Here is a 14,019-nt window from a genome sequence, read left to right as displayed (position 1 = left end):
TTCCATGTGTAAGGGAAGCTTGCACTGCTGTTGCCTGTGCTGTACCTGCTCCGTGTTTGAGTGAAGCTTGCATTGCCGTTGCCTGTGCTATACCTGCTCCGTGTGTGATGGAAGCTTGCACTGCAGCTGCCTGTGCTGTACCTGATGTATGTGTGAGGGAAGCTTGCACTGCTGCTGTCGGTGCTGTACCTGTTCCATGTGTAAGGGAAGCTTGCACTGCTGTTGCCTGTGCTGTACCTGCTCCGTGTTTGAGTGAAGCTTGCATTGCCGTTGCCTGTGCTATACCTGCTCCGTGTGTGATGGAAGCTTGCACTGCTGCTGTCGGTGCTGTACCTGTTGCATGTGTAAGGGAAGCTTGCACTGCTGCCGCCTGTGCTGTACCTGATCTATGTGTGAGGGAAGCTTGCACTGCTGCTGCCTGTGCTGTACCTGCTCTGTGTGTGAGGGAAGCTTGTACTGCTGCCGCCTGTGCTGTACCTGATCTATGTGTGAGGGAAGCTTGCACTGCTGCTGTCGGTGCTGTACCTGTTCCATGTGTAAGGGAAGTTTGCACTGCTGTTGCCTGTGCTGTACCTGCTCCTTGTTTTCGAGTGAAGCTTGCACTGCTTCCGCCTGTGCTGTACGTGATCTATGTGTGAGGGAAGCTTGCACTGCTGCTGTCGGTGCTGTACCTGTTCCATGTGTAAGGGAAGCTTGCACTGCTGTTGGCTGTGCTGTACCTGCTCCGTGTTTGAGTGAAGCTTGCATTGCCGTTGCCTGTGCTATACCTGCTCCGTGTGTGATGGAAGCTTGCACTGCTGCTGTCAGTGCTGTACCTGTTGCATGTGTAAGAGAAGCTTGCACTGCTGCCGCCTGTGCTGTACCTGATCTATGTGTGAGGGAAGCTTGCACTGCTGCTGCCTGTGCTGTACCTGCTCTGTGTGTGAGGGAAGCTTGCACTGCTGCCGGCTGTGCTGTACCTGATGTATGTGTGAGGGAAGATTGCACTGCAGCTCTCGGTGCTGTACCTGTTCCATGTGTAAGGGAATGCTGTTGCCTGTGCTGTACCTGCTCCGTGTTTGAGTGAAGCTTGCATTGCCGTTGCCTGTGCTGGAGCAGCTCCGTGTGTGATGGAAGATTGTGAGATCTGGCATAACGGAAGGATTGGTAGTGCGTGCACAGTTTTTTTTTTTGTTTGTTTATTGTTGTAGTGAAAAGTTTTATGTATGCACTGTGTATGTTCTCTTTGTGTGTTTTCTTTTTTATATTTTCTTTATTTCAGGGAATGAGCTGCTACGATGGACAGGTAATGACAAATTAATTTGCATAATATTAAAGCGTGTCTTTGTGACTTTTATACTTTTGTTTATTGATTTGCTTTTTGTAAAGCTAATGTAATTATTTTATTAGGTCTCTCTGCTCGCATGTACTTTCTGCCTGGCTTCTTGCATTTGATTTTTATTTTATCAATGGCTGCTATTTCGGTGTATTTGTTGCCATGGATTGTGTTCCGTTTTGCCGTACGTGTTTTTTGGTCGCACTTGGCTTGTGTATACGTTTCTAAAATTATGTAGTGTATGTAATTAAAAGTTTTTGTTTTTCTGTTCTAGTAAAGGGTATTACGCAATGTATTCCCTTTACGTTTGTTACGTAAGGGATGTTAGCGTTCTATTTTTTAATTGATGGTGATGTAATTATGAGCGTTACGTAATTTTTAGCCAATCGCAGCTCTACGTTGTGTGACGTAGCGTTGCATTTGACATGCGTCAACGGGGCTTTTTCCAAATTGATGTGAATGTTCGTGCGGTAAAGGTGTGTTATTCCTCCGTGTTTGTTGCTGCGTCGTCTGACTGGTAAGATGTACATTTATTAAAAGTGAGTACATGAATTTGAATGTATTAATACGTGTGTGTATATACGTATTATTAAGAATGTTTTATTAGGATGTATGAGTGTTTTATTTGTATTGCGCCATGTGTATTATCGAGTTTTGAGTTACAATATTCCTTAGTACTGTTCTAAAAGATATATGTTTGAAAAATATAGTTTTTTCGAAATGTTACATAAAGCAATGTTTATGTTTGTATGTGTTATGTCTTTGAAATTGCGTCCCTTGTTATTTCTCGCTCACTATTCTTGTGTTTTGAATTTTTCTTGATCTTTATGCGAATGTTGGCTCGTGTTTAAGTAGATTCTTTGGGATGCATTGAGTAATCTTTGCTAGTGTCTTCCTGGTATGTAGTTTCAGTAGTTCCGTTTCGCCTGAGGTGGCACTGTGATGTTTATTTTCCCTCTGACTTAGCTTTTGCTTGTGTCATTTGTACCGGTATGTGACTTGTTTCGCCGCTATTCATTTTTTTTGTTAGTTGCTTGTTGTAGTTAAAAGTATAATGTATGCACTGTGTATGTTCTCTTTGTTGTGTTTTTTTTTTATATTTTCTACATTTCAGGGAATGAGCTGCTACGATCGACAGGTAATGACAATTTTATTTGCATATTATGAAAAAGTGCCTTTGTGAGTTCTTATACTTTTGTTTATGCCTTTCCTTTTATTGATGTTAATGTAATTATTGTATTTGGTTTTGCTTTGCTCGTACGTATTTTCTGTCTGGCTCCTCTCATTAGAGTGTGTTTAGTATTTTATCAATGGCTGCTATTTAGTTTTATTCTTTGGCATGGATTGAGTTTCGTTTTGGCGTACGTGTTTTTCGGTCGCACTTTCCTTGTGTGTAGTAATTTTCTCTTGCACGGCATCCCTTATGTCCATTTCTGCAGCAATAGCACATTATTAACATTCTGCAACCCCACACTACAATTGAGCGACATGAGATCATCACTCATTGCCAGTAGAGCCGTATTTAGAACTCCCCCAGTCTCATTTAGACATAGAACTGCAGTACTGTACAGCACCAAAGCATGCTTGTATAGCTGTAATTCTGTGTGCAACGTACAAAAAGTTGTTCTAAAGCGTGCACTTCAGGCTGGTGGTGTGTGTGACTGTTGAAAGCGTGGATTGATGGCTGTTTGTGTGGGTGTATGCATGGTGAAAGGATGCACTGATGACTGTTGTGTGTGTACGCCTTGTGAATGTGTCCATTGCTAGCTATTAGTGTGTGTGCCTGTTAAAAGCGCACATGTTTGGATTGTATGTCGTTTGTGTGCTGAGTAATGCTGTAGTGGTAATGATTGGTGCTGTGGTGGTAAGTGTTTGTGTGTGGTTGTAGTGTGATAGTGTGTTGATGGTGAGTGAGGGTGAGGTGTTGAGGGTGAGTGGATGATGGTGTGAGGGTGACGGTGTGAGGGTGAGAGTGAGTGATTGTTGGCGAGCGTGAGGCTATGAGGCTTATTGAGAATGTGAGTGGGTGTGCGAGGATGTGTGAGAGTGTGTGAGTGTGGATGTGTGTGAGGATGGGGGTGTGTGAGCGTGTGGGCATGTGAGTGTGTGGTGCTTAGTAATGCTGTAGTTGGGATGTGTTGTTCTGTGCTAGTGATGAGTGGTGTTGTGATGGTGTTTAATAATTACCACCACAGCATAACTCAGCACCACAACAGTTGCAGTTCTCCCAACAATGGCATCACTGATGTCCACGAATGCAACATGCAGCAATACCACTTTATCTTTCTGCAGCCCCACAGTACCATTGAGCAACAACACTGCTTCACTCTGCACTTCCACATCCGTATTTTGCAAACACACAGTCTCATTTTGACATAATACTGCAGTACTGATGACTGTTGTGTGTGTATGCCTGGTGAAAGTGGCCATTGATAGCTGTTGTTGTGTGTGTGTGACTGTTAAAAGCGTACATGTTGTTATTGTATGACCTTTGATTGCTGCAGTGGTGATGAGTGGTGCTGTGGTGGTAATTGTTTTTTTGTGTGGTTGTAGTGTGATAGTGTGTTGAGGGTGAGTGAGGGTGAGGTGTTGAGGGTGAGTGAGGGTGAGGTGTTGAGGGTGAGTGAGGGTGAGGCGTTGAGTGTGAGTGAGATTGAGGGTGAGTCAGTGTGAGGCGTTGAGGGTGGGTGAGGCTATGAGGGTGAGTGAGGCGTTGAGGGTGAGTGAGGGTGAGGTGTTGAGGGTGATTGAGGATGAGTGAGAGTGAGGGTAAGTAAGGGGTTGAGGGGGAGATGTTGATCGTGATTGAAGTGTTGTTGTGGTGGTAAGTGTTTGTGTGTTGTTGTAGTGTGATAGTGTGTTGAGGGTGAGTGAGTATGAGGGTGAGAGGGTGAGAGTGAGTGAGAATGAGGGGGAGGTGTTGAGGGTGAGTGAGGATGAGTGAGGGTGAGGAGTTGAGGGTGGGTGAGGGTGAGGGGCTGAGGGTGAGTGAGGTGTTGAGGGTGAGGTGTTGAGTGTGATTGAGGATGAGTGAGAGTGAGGGTGAGTGATGTGTTGAGGTTGACTGAGGCTGAGGCGTTGTGGGTGAGTGAGGGTGAGGTGTTGAGGCTGAGGGTGAGGAGCTGAGGGTGAGTGTGGGTGAGGCGTTGAGGGCGAGGCGTTGAAGGTGAGAGAGAGTGAGGTGCTGAGGATGAGGGTGTGAGGGTGAGTGTGGGTGAGGCGTTGAGGGTGAGTGAGGGTGAGGTGTTGAGGGTGATTGAGGATGAGTGTGAGTGAGGAGTTAAGGGTGATGTGTTTAGGGTGAGTCAAGTGTTGCTGTGGCGAAAATTGTTTGTTTGTAGTTGTAGTGTGATAGTGTGTTGACGGTGAGTGAGGGTGAATGAGGGTGATGTTTTGAGGGTGAGTGAGTATGACAGTGAGGTGTTGAGGGAGAGGTGTTGAGGGTGATTGATGATGAGTGAGATTGAGTGTGAGTGAGGAGTTAAGGGTGAGGTGTTGAGGGTGAGTGAAGTGTTGCTGTGGTGGTAAGTATTTGTTTGTTGTTGTAGTGTGATAGTGTGTTGACGGTGAGTGAGGGTGAGTGAGGATGAGTGAGGGTGAGTGAGGGTGAGGTGTTGAGTGTAATTGAGGGTGAGGTGTTGAGGGTGAGTGAGGGTGAGGGGCTGAGTGTTATTGAGGATTTGAGGCTGAGTGTGGTTGAGGTGTTGTATGTTATTGAGGATGAGTGAGAGTGAGTTTGAGTGAGAGTTTAAGGGTGAGGTGTTGAGGGTGAGTGAAGTGGTGCAGTAGTGGTAAGTGTTTGTGTGTTGTTTTAGTGTGATAGTGTGAGGGTAAGTGTGGTTGAGGGTAATTGAGGCAGATGTGATGAGGGTGAGTGAGGATGAAGTCTTGAGTGTGAGTGAGGATGACGGTGATTGAGGGTGAGGTGGTGAGGGGCTGAAGGTGAGTGAGGTTGAGTGAGGGTGAGGTGTTGATGGTGATTGAAGGTGGGTGAGGGTGATGGTGATGTGTTGAGGGTGAGTGAGGGTGAGGTGTTGAGGGAGAGTGAGTGTGAGGTGTAATGTAATTATTGTTTTCGTTCTTGCTTTGCTCGCACGTATTTTCTGTCTGGCTCCTCTCATTAGAGTGTGTTTAGTATTTTATCAATGGCTGCTATTTAGTTTTATTCTTTGGCATGGATTGAGTTTCGTTTTGCCGTACGTGTTTTTCGGTCGCACTTTCCTTGTGTGTAGTAATTTTCTCTTGCACGGCATCCCTTATGTCCATTTCGGCAGCAATAGCACATTATTAACATTCTGCAACCCCACACTACAATTGAGCAACATGAGATCATCACTCATTGCCACTAGAGCCGTATTTAGAACTCCCCCAGTCTCATTTAGACATAGAACTGCAGTACTGTACAGCACCAAAGCATGCTTGTATAGCTGTAATTGTGTGTGCAACGTACAAAAAGTTCTTCTAAAGCGTGCACTTCAGGCTGGTGGTGTGTGTGACTGTTGAAAGCGTGGATTGATGGCTGTTTGTGTGGGTGTATGCATGGTGAAAGGATGCACTGATGACTGTTGTGTGTGTACGCCTTGTGAAAGTGTCCATTGCTAGCTATTAGTGTGTGTGCCTGTTAAAAGCGCACATGTTTGGATTGTATGTCGTTTGTCTGCTGAGTAATGCTGTAGTGGTAATGAGTGGTGCTGTGGTGGTAAGTGTTTGTGTGTGGTTGTAGTGTGATAGTGTGTTGATGGTGAGTGAGGGTGAGGTGTTGAGGGTGAGTGGATGATGGTGTGAGGGTGACGGTGTGAGGGTGAGAGTGAGTGATTGTTGGCGAGCGTGAGGCTATGAGGCTTATTGAGAATGTGAGTGGGTGTGCGAGGATGTGTGAGAGTGTGTGAGTGTGGATGTGTGTGAGGGTGGGGGTGTGTGAGCGTGTGGGCATGTGAGTGTGTGGTGCTTAGTAATGCTGTATTTGTGATGTGTTGTTCTGTGCTAGTGATGAGTGGCGTTGTGATGGTGTTTAATATTTAGCACCACAGCATAACTCAGCACCACAACAGTTGCAGTTCTCCCAACAATGGCATCACTGATGTCCACGAATGCAACATGCAGTAATACCACTTTATCTTTCTGCAGCCCCACAGTACCATTGAGCAACAACACTGCTTCACTCTGCACTTCACATCCGTATTTTGCACACCCACAGTCTCATTTAGACATAATACTGCAGTACTGATGACTGTTGTGTGTGTATGCCTGGTGAAAGTGGCCATTGATAGCTGTTGTTGTGTGTGTGACTGTTAAAAGCGTACATGTTGTTATTGTATGACCTTTGTTTGCTGCAGTGGTGATGAGTGGTGCTGGGGTGGTAATAGTTATTTTGTGTGGTTGTAGTGTGATAGTGTGTTGAGGGTGAGTGAGTATGAGGATGAGAGGGTGAGAGTGAGTGAGAATGAGGGGGAGGTGTTGAGGGTGAGTGAGGATGAGTGAGGGTGAGGAGGTGAGTGAGGGTGAGGGGCTGAGGGTGAGTGAGGTGTTGAGGGTGAGGTGTTGAGTGATTGAGGATGAGTGAGAGTGAGGGTGAGTGATGTGTTGAGGTTGACTGAGGGTGAGGCGTTGTGGGTGAGTGAGGGTGAGGTGTTGAGGGTGAGGAGCTGTGGGTGAGTGTGGGTGAGGCGTTGAGGGTGAGCCGTTGAAGGTGAGAGAGAGTGAGGTGCTGAGGATGAGGGTGTGAGGGTGAGTGTGGGTGAGGCGTTGAGGGTGAGTGAGGGTGAGGTGTTGAGGGTGATTGAGGATGAGTGAGAGTGAGTGTGAGTGAGGAGTTAAGGGTGAGGTGTTTAGGGTGAGTGAAGTGTTGCTGTGGCGGAAAGTGTTTGTTTGTAGTTGTAGTGTGATAGTGTGTTGACGGTGAGTGAGTGTGAATGAGGGTGATGTATTGAGGGTGAGTGAGTATGACAGTGAGGTGTTGAGGGTGAGGTGTTGAGGGTGATTGATGATGAGTGAGATTGAGGGTGAGTGAGGAGTTAAGGGTGAGGTGTTGAGGGTGAGTGAAGTGTTGCTGTGGTGGTAAGTATTTGTTTGTTGTTGTAGTGTGATAGTGTGTTGACGGTGAGTGAGGGTGAGTGAGGATGAGTGAGGGTGAGGTGTTGATTGTAATTGAGGGTGATGTGTTGAGGGTGAGTGAGGGTGAGGGGCTGAGTGTTATTGAGGATTTGAGGCTGAGTGTGGTTGAGGTGTTGTATGTTATTGAGGATGAGTGAGAGTGAGTTTGAGTGAGAGTTTAAGGGTGAGGTGTTGAGGGTGAGTGAAGTGGTGCAGTGGTGGTGTTTGTGTGTTGTTTTAGTGTGATAGTGTGTTGGGGGTAAGTGTGGTTGAGGGTAATTGAGGCAGATGTGTTGAGGGTGAGTGAGGATGAAGTCTTGAGTGTGAGTGAGGATGACGGTGATTGAGGGTGAGGTGTTGAATGGCTGAAGGTGAGTGAGGTAGAGGCGTTGAGGGTGAGTGAGGGAGAGGTGTTGAGAGTGAGGGTGATTGAAGGTTTGAGGGTGCGGTGTTGAGGGTGAGTGAGGGTGAGGTGTTGATGGTGATTGAAGGTGGTTGAGGGTGATGGTGATGTGTTGAGGGTGAGTGAGGGTGAGGTGTTGAGGGAGAGTATGGGTGAGGTGTTGAGGGTGAGTGAGTGTAATTGAGGGTGGGTGATGAGTTGAGGCTGAGTGAGTGTGAGTGAGGGTGTGATTGGCAAATGTGAGTGTTTTGCATGTGTGAATAGTTATTTTTATGTTAAGTGTGTTAGTGTTATTGTATGTTGTTGTAGTAGAATGATGCTGTTGTGGTGGTGTAGAGTGATGTTGGTGTGTTGATGAGTGATGTTAGTGTGGTGCTTCCTAATGCTGTTGTTGTGATGTGTTGATGATGAGTTGTGGTTTGTTAGTGTTCAACTATTACCACCAAAGCATAACTCATCCCAACAACATGTGCAATTCTCACAACAACCTAATTTGTGATGTCCACCAATGCAACACGCATCAATACCACCTTATCATTCGGCCCCCCCACAGTAACATTGAGCAACAACACAGCATAACTCGGCACCAGCACAGGCGTATTTAGCACAACAACAGTCTCATTCATACATACTACTGTAGTGCGTGCAAGCTACAAAGTATGTGTATTTTGTATATGTGTTTGTAATGTCAAATGGATAGGCTGAATGTTGTATGTGGGTGTGACTATGTTGTATAAATTGAGTGTATTACTTACAATTTGCCTTTTGTAGAGCAAAAAATACCATAGAAGTTGTAAAATTTGTATCCCACACTTATTTATTTATTTAAAAAAAAAAAAAAATTTTTATTGTTTAACTTTGTACAAAAATAAGATATCCTGGCAACATGCAAAATTTAGTCAGAACATATGTCATCGTTTTTTTCGTGCAGAATCTTTATGATTTGGCCATTACAAAAGACAACTTCAAAAGTTTGTGGCAAAAAGTGGACAAGGGCATCTCCGATGTTGTCAACTTCCTCATCTAACATAAACCATTTAATTAAGATCTGGTTTTCGATGGGCATAGATTGATATTCGTCTGTGTTTGTCACTTTTATTGTGATAATACTATTTTGCTCTGTAGAGCTTTCAACACCATAAATTAGAATGTCCATCTTTTCCTCTGGTGGGGCTGTTACCTGTTGAGAGAAAACAAAAGCAACAATTAGTTTTTAAATTTGTATACTTTATGTTTTGTGTAAGGCCTATAGTGGGTGAAAGGAACAGAGTGGTTGAAAGTGCCAGATTGGGTGAAATGGACTGAGTAGGTGAAAGGGTCCCTGTTGTTGATAGGGTTTGAGTGGGTGATAGGTCGAGAGTGGGTGATAGGTCTAGAGTGGGTGATAGGTCTAGAGTGGGTGATAGGCCTAGAGTGTGTGAAAGGGCCAGAGTTGTTGAAAGGTCCCGAGTGGGTGAAAGTTCCCGAGTGGGTGAAAGCTCCCGAGTGGGTGAAAGGTCCCAAGTGGGTGAAATGTAAAAGGTCCAGAGTGGGTGCAAGGGGCAGAGTGGGTGAAAGGGCAAGACTGGGTGAAAGTCCAAGAGTGGCTGAGCAGAGATAGTTGACAAAAGTTTTGTTTGTTGTGCTTACCTCCATTTTGCTATGGCGCGTTGTATTCAATATTTTTTGGCAATTGAATTCATGTACAGTGACGTGAGTCAGGGTAACATATTTCCCAATATGTATTTTAAATTGTGACGCTTCTCTCCACAGTGTCACTTTTATATCATCAGTTGCATCTTTTATTGTAATCGATTTGAGTGGGGTATCTTGCCCATTGATAAACACAGTCTTTGCATCCTCTTCCTACACAAAAAGAAAGCATTCTATTAAATAGTGACTGTAAAAACACATATTGCTAGTGCCTTGTATGAAAGGCAATATAATGTATCACATTTAACGACCCAAATGAACATCCTTTCTAAAAGATTGAATTGTTTATTTGAAAAAATGGCTTTGTAGAGAGTACTTGTGTTTGTAGTATACACCAAAGCACTGCCATCTTTTAGTTTCCAAAAGTCATACTTGCTACTATGTGTGAAGAGTGTATAATTCTAATTTTTTTGAGTTACTTATTGAAGTTACTAAAGGTGTAATGTGTGTGTAAGTCAACTATGCATTTTTAAGTAGACATGATGACATGGGTGAGGGTGAGTTATTGAGTGTGAGGTGTTGATAGTGAGTGAGGGTGAGGAGTTGATGGTGAGTGAGGGTGAGTGAGGATGAGGTGTTACGTGAGTGTGAGGGTGAATGTAAGTGAGGGTGAGTGAGGGTGAGCGAGGGTGAGAGGGTGAGGGTGAGAGATTGAAGGTGAGTGAGGGTGAGAAGTTGAGGGTGAGTAAGGATGAGGGTGAGTGTGAGTGAGGCTGAGTGAGTGTCATTTAGGGTGAGGAGTTGAGGGTGAGCGATTGAGGGTGATTGATGTTGAGAAGTTGAGGGTGAGTAAAGATGAGGGGGAGTGTGGGTGAGTGAGGGTGAGTGAGTGAGGGTGAGGTGTTGAGGGTGAGTGAGGGTGAGGCTGAGGGTGAGGCTGAGGTGTTGAGTGAGAGTGAGGTTGACTGAGGAGTTGAGGGAGAAGGGTAAAGTTTTTGAGGGGGAGGTGTTGATGGCTAGTGAGGGTGAGTTAGGGTGAGGAGTTTAGTGTGATTGAGGGTGAGTGAGATTGAGGGTGAGTGAGGCGTTGAGGCTGAAGTGTTGAGGGTGAGGTGTTGAGGGTGAGTCAGGGTGACGTTTTGAGGATGAGTGAGGGTGACTAAGGGTGAGGCATTGAGGTAAACACAGTGTTTGCGTTCTCTTCCTAAAGAAAAAGTAAGCATTGTATAAAATAGTGACTGTAAAAACACATATTATTAGTGCGTTGTATGAATGCCCATATAATGTATTATATTTAGCGACCCAAATGAACATCCTTCCTAAATGATAGCAATATTTTTTGCAAAAAATGGCTTTGTAGAGAGTACTTGTATTTGTAGTATACAGCAAAGCGCTGGCATATTATAGTTTTCAAAACGCGTACTTTCTACATAGAGTGAAAGAGTGTATTTGTAGGGTGAATTAGGACTCAGGATTTAAATCTAGGAGTTAGAGTGTGGATTAGGATAGTTAATTTCTATTCTTCTTTTTGTTGTTGTGTGTGTGTGTGTGTGTGTGTGTGTGAGGGTGAGTGAGGGTGTGTGAAGCTGAGGGTGTGTGACGGTGTGTGAGGGAAGCTTGCACTGCTGCTGTCGGTGGTGTACCTGTTCCATGTGTAAGGGAAGCTTGCACTGCTGCCGCCTGTGCTGTACCTGATCTATGTGTGAGGGAAGCTTGCACTGCTGCTGCCTGTGGTGTACCTGATCTGTGTGTGAGGGAAGCTTGCACTGCTGCTGTCGGTGCTGTACCTGTTCCATGTGTAAGGGAAGATTGCACTGCTGTTGCCTGTGCTGTACCTGCTCCGTGTTTGAGTGAAGCTTGCATTGCCGTTGCCTGTGCTGTACCAGCTCCATGTGTGATGGAAGATTGTGAGATCTGGCATAACGGAAGGATTGGTAGTGCGTGCACCGCTGCTTGGGGTATCTGCGATATTTGTGTAAGTAAATGGAGAGGGGGGTGAGAGTTGGAAGAGAGAGTGAAACAGGCAGAAACGTGGAGAGTTAGAAGAAAGAGCGAAGGAATCTAAGCTGCGAGATGTGGCATAACAGAAGGATTGGTAGTGCGTGCACCGCTGCTTGTGGTATCTGCGAGATTTGTGTAAGTAAATTGAGCCGGGGGTGAGAGTTGGAAGAGAGAGTGAAACAGGCAGAAACGTGGAGAGTTAGAAGAAAGAGCGAAGGAATATAAGCTGCGAGATGTGTCATAACAGAAGGATTGGTAGTGCGTGCACCGCAGCTTGGGGTATCTGCGAGATTTGTGTAAGTAAATGGAGAGGGGGGTGAGAGTTAAAAGAGAGAGTGAAACAGGCAGAAACGTGGAGAGTTAAAAGAAAGAGCGAAAGAATCTAAGCTGCGAGATGTGGCATAACAGAAGGATTGGTACTGCGTGCACCGCTGCTTGGGGTATCTGCGAGATTTGTGTAAGTAAATGGAGAGGGGGGTGAGAGTTGGAAGAGAGAGTGAAACAGGCAGAAACGTGAATCTAAGCTGCGAGACGGAGAGGGAGGGAGAGAGGAGGAAAAAGAGAGGGGGAGTGAGACAGAGGGAGGAACACAGTTAGAGTGAGACAGAGGAAGACAGGAGAGAGGGAGGGGGAGCTATAGATGTAGGGAGAGCGCGAGAGAAAGAGAGCGATAAAATTATGTGTATGCCGGGAGGGCTCAGTGCACGAAGCCTTCGGCTGCAGGGTCCTGTGATTAACTTCATGGTCAGTTTTATGTTGTTGCTCTCCCTCCAAGCGCAATGCCGCTGCCAGCAATACCAGCATCAAAGAAAACAAGACGGAGGGAAGAGAGGGGAGAGGGGAGAGGGGAGGGGGGAGGAGAAATGCGACACGGCGGGAAGGGGCAGGCAGGATGACTCAGGGGAGGGGGCGGAGCGGGGCAGAGCGGCATGTGGGTGTGAACAAGCCGGGCCTTTGAAGTGAAGCTAAGTTTCACTTCAAAGGTGTCGGAGGAATGCGGGCGGCTGTGCACGCGCTTTTAAGCTCAATGCACATGCGCATTGAGCTTAAAAGTCACGGGCACTGCAAGGAATCGCCACGATTCCTTGAAAGTTAGATAAAGTCTGGATGAGCCCCTATAGTCTCGCTTGCTCGATGCGCATGCGCATCGACAGGCGAGACCTAAAAAACTGACTGGTTCCCCTTTTAACCAATTAGAATAGGTTCCTATGTCCAGAAATCTCCAGTTTGGGCTATATTTTTCAGCCAAGGATAGATACGAGTATATGGGGTGCACATCAACATTTGCACAACACACTTTTATTTTACAGGTGGCGATTTGCTTTCCTTTGCACCACCAGACACCAATAGAGAGCCAAGGGCCTCCTTGTGTCCCCCCCCCCCCGAACACATGCATTAACAGATGTACAGAGGCTGGTATGACTGGAGCTAAGTCTGAGCTCGAAAAGATAGGAAGGAGCAGAACACCAGTGGCAGCTGTTGGCAAGAGAAAGTGGTGGGGCAGCGCTGGGGGAAATAGCAATACACATTTTTAAAAACGTACCTGCACCTGCGGCTCCCAATCCTGCTGCCGACTGCCTCAGTGCTCCTCTGCTTCCAGTGGCCACACAGCACAGGCTTCCAGACTATCCAGACGCTGCTCTCACGCTATTACCCAGCATGAGAGCAGCACCGGGATTGGCCTGAATGGGCACAGGCACAGGAAGTCTGTGCATTTTCTCCACCCGGATGTACAACACAGCTAGGTTGGAGAAATCTACGTGCGCATCTCGGTTTGGCCGTTCCAAGACGGTCTGGCAATCTACTCCCCCTTTCTGCTGTCCATGGAGGATGGCCCGGCCCCACCTTACACTTGCGGTATTGGCTCATTCAGTCAGGGAATGAAAAATAAAATTATAATAAGATTGTTGTATTATCATTTTATTTTTCATTTGCTAGCACTGAGCAGTGGGGCATCACTTCTCTGCCATTACAAAGGAGTCGCCACTGCAGAACACGTCTGTTAATTAGCGTAAAACTCTGCACCTGAACTGTACTTCTGCAATGCTACTGTGATGCCCAACACCAGGTGCCCACTGCGTGCAGAACAGCCAATGTTACCATGATGCAGTGCCAATTGCTCCAATGAGTCCTTCCATGAGATGTTTTGCCAAATGCTCCTCTAAGGTATATACTCTGGTGCACCTCACCTTTTGCTCTCCTGGAGGTTATCACATTCTTCTCCTCTCCTGTGCTTCACTCTGTGCCCTCTGCTGCACGTCATTTGTGGAAAGTAATACACCCAGGCAACACACAAACACTGGCAAAGTTCAAGTGAAAAAATAAATAATAAAGCTCTAAGTTATCACAGAAAGTACAATTTAATAAATTTGATAAAAAGTGTCATGAAGTAAATCATTGACATATACTGATTAAAAAACTGTAAAAAATTTGTTACAGTGGATATACAACAGATGCACGTTATTTGTTTATACAGTTGTACAGTACAGTAGGGAAATGTTTTCCGTCTACGCGTTTCGACACGTTGAAAGTGTCTTCTTCAGGACACTACCATCTTGTTGCTAGAAATAGATAA

At 45.8% G+C, this 14,019-nt stretch overlaps 1 protein-coding gene and 1 long non-coding RNA gene across 2 annotated transcripts in view; one reads left to right on the top strand and one right to left on the bottom strand.

Annotated features, from left to right (window-relative positions):
* The window catches only part of RHBDL3 (rhomboid like 3), a 605,698-nt gene that overhangs the window by 67,845 nt on the left and 523,834 nt on the right, over positions 1-14,019 (top strand). The window lies entirely within an intron of this gene.
* Positions 8,611-9,650, bottom strand: LOC144767297 (uncharacterized). The gene is made up of 2 exons (XR_013598139.1): positions 9,441-9,650; positions 8,611-8,991 (listed from the first exon to the last, which is right to left on the bottom strand). It is a non-coding gene; the product is annotated as an uncharacterized LOC144767297 (long non-coding RNA).

The sequence above is a fragment of the Lissotriton helveticus genome, chromosome 7 (assembly GCF_964261635.1).
Source record: "Lissotriton helveticus chromosome 7, aLisHel1.1, whole genome shotgun sequence".
In the NCBI taxonomy this organism is placed as follows: Eukaryota; Metazoa; Chordata; class Amphibia; order Caudata; family Salamandridae; genus Lissotriton; species Lissotriton helveticus.
This window is presented reverse-complemented; position numbering and strand designations above follow the sequence as displayed.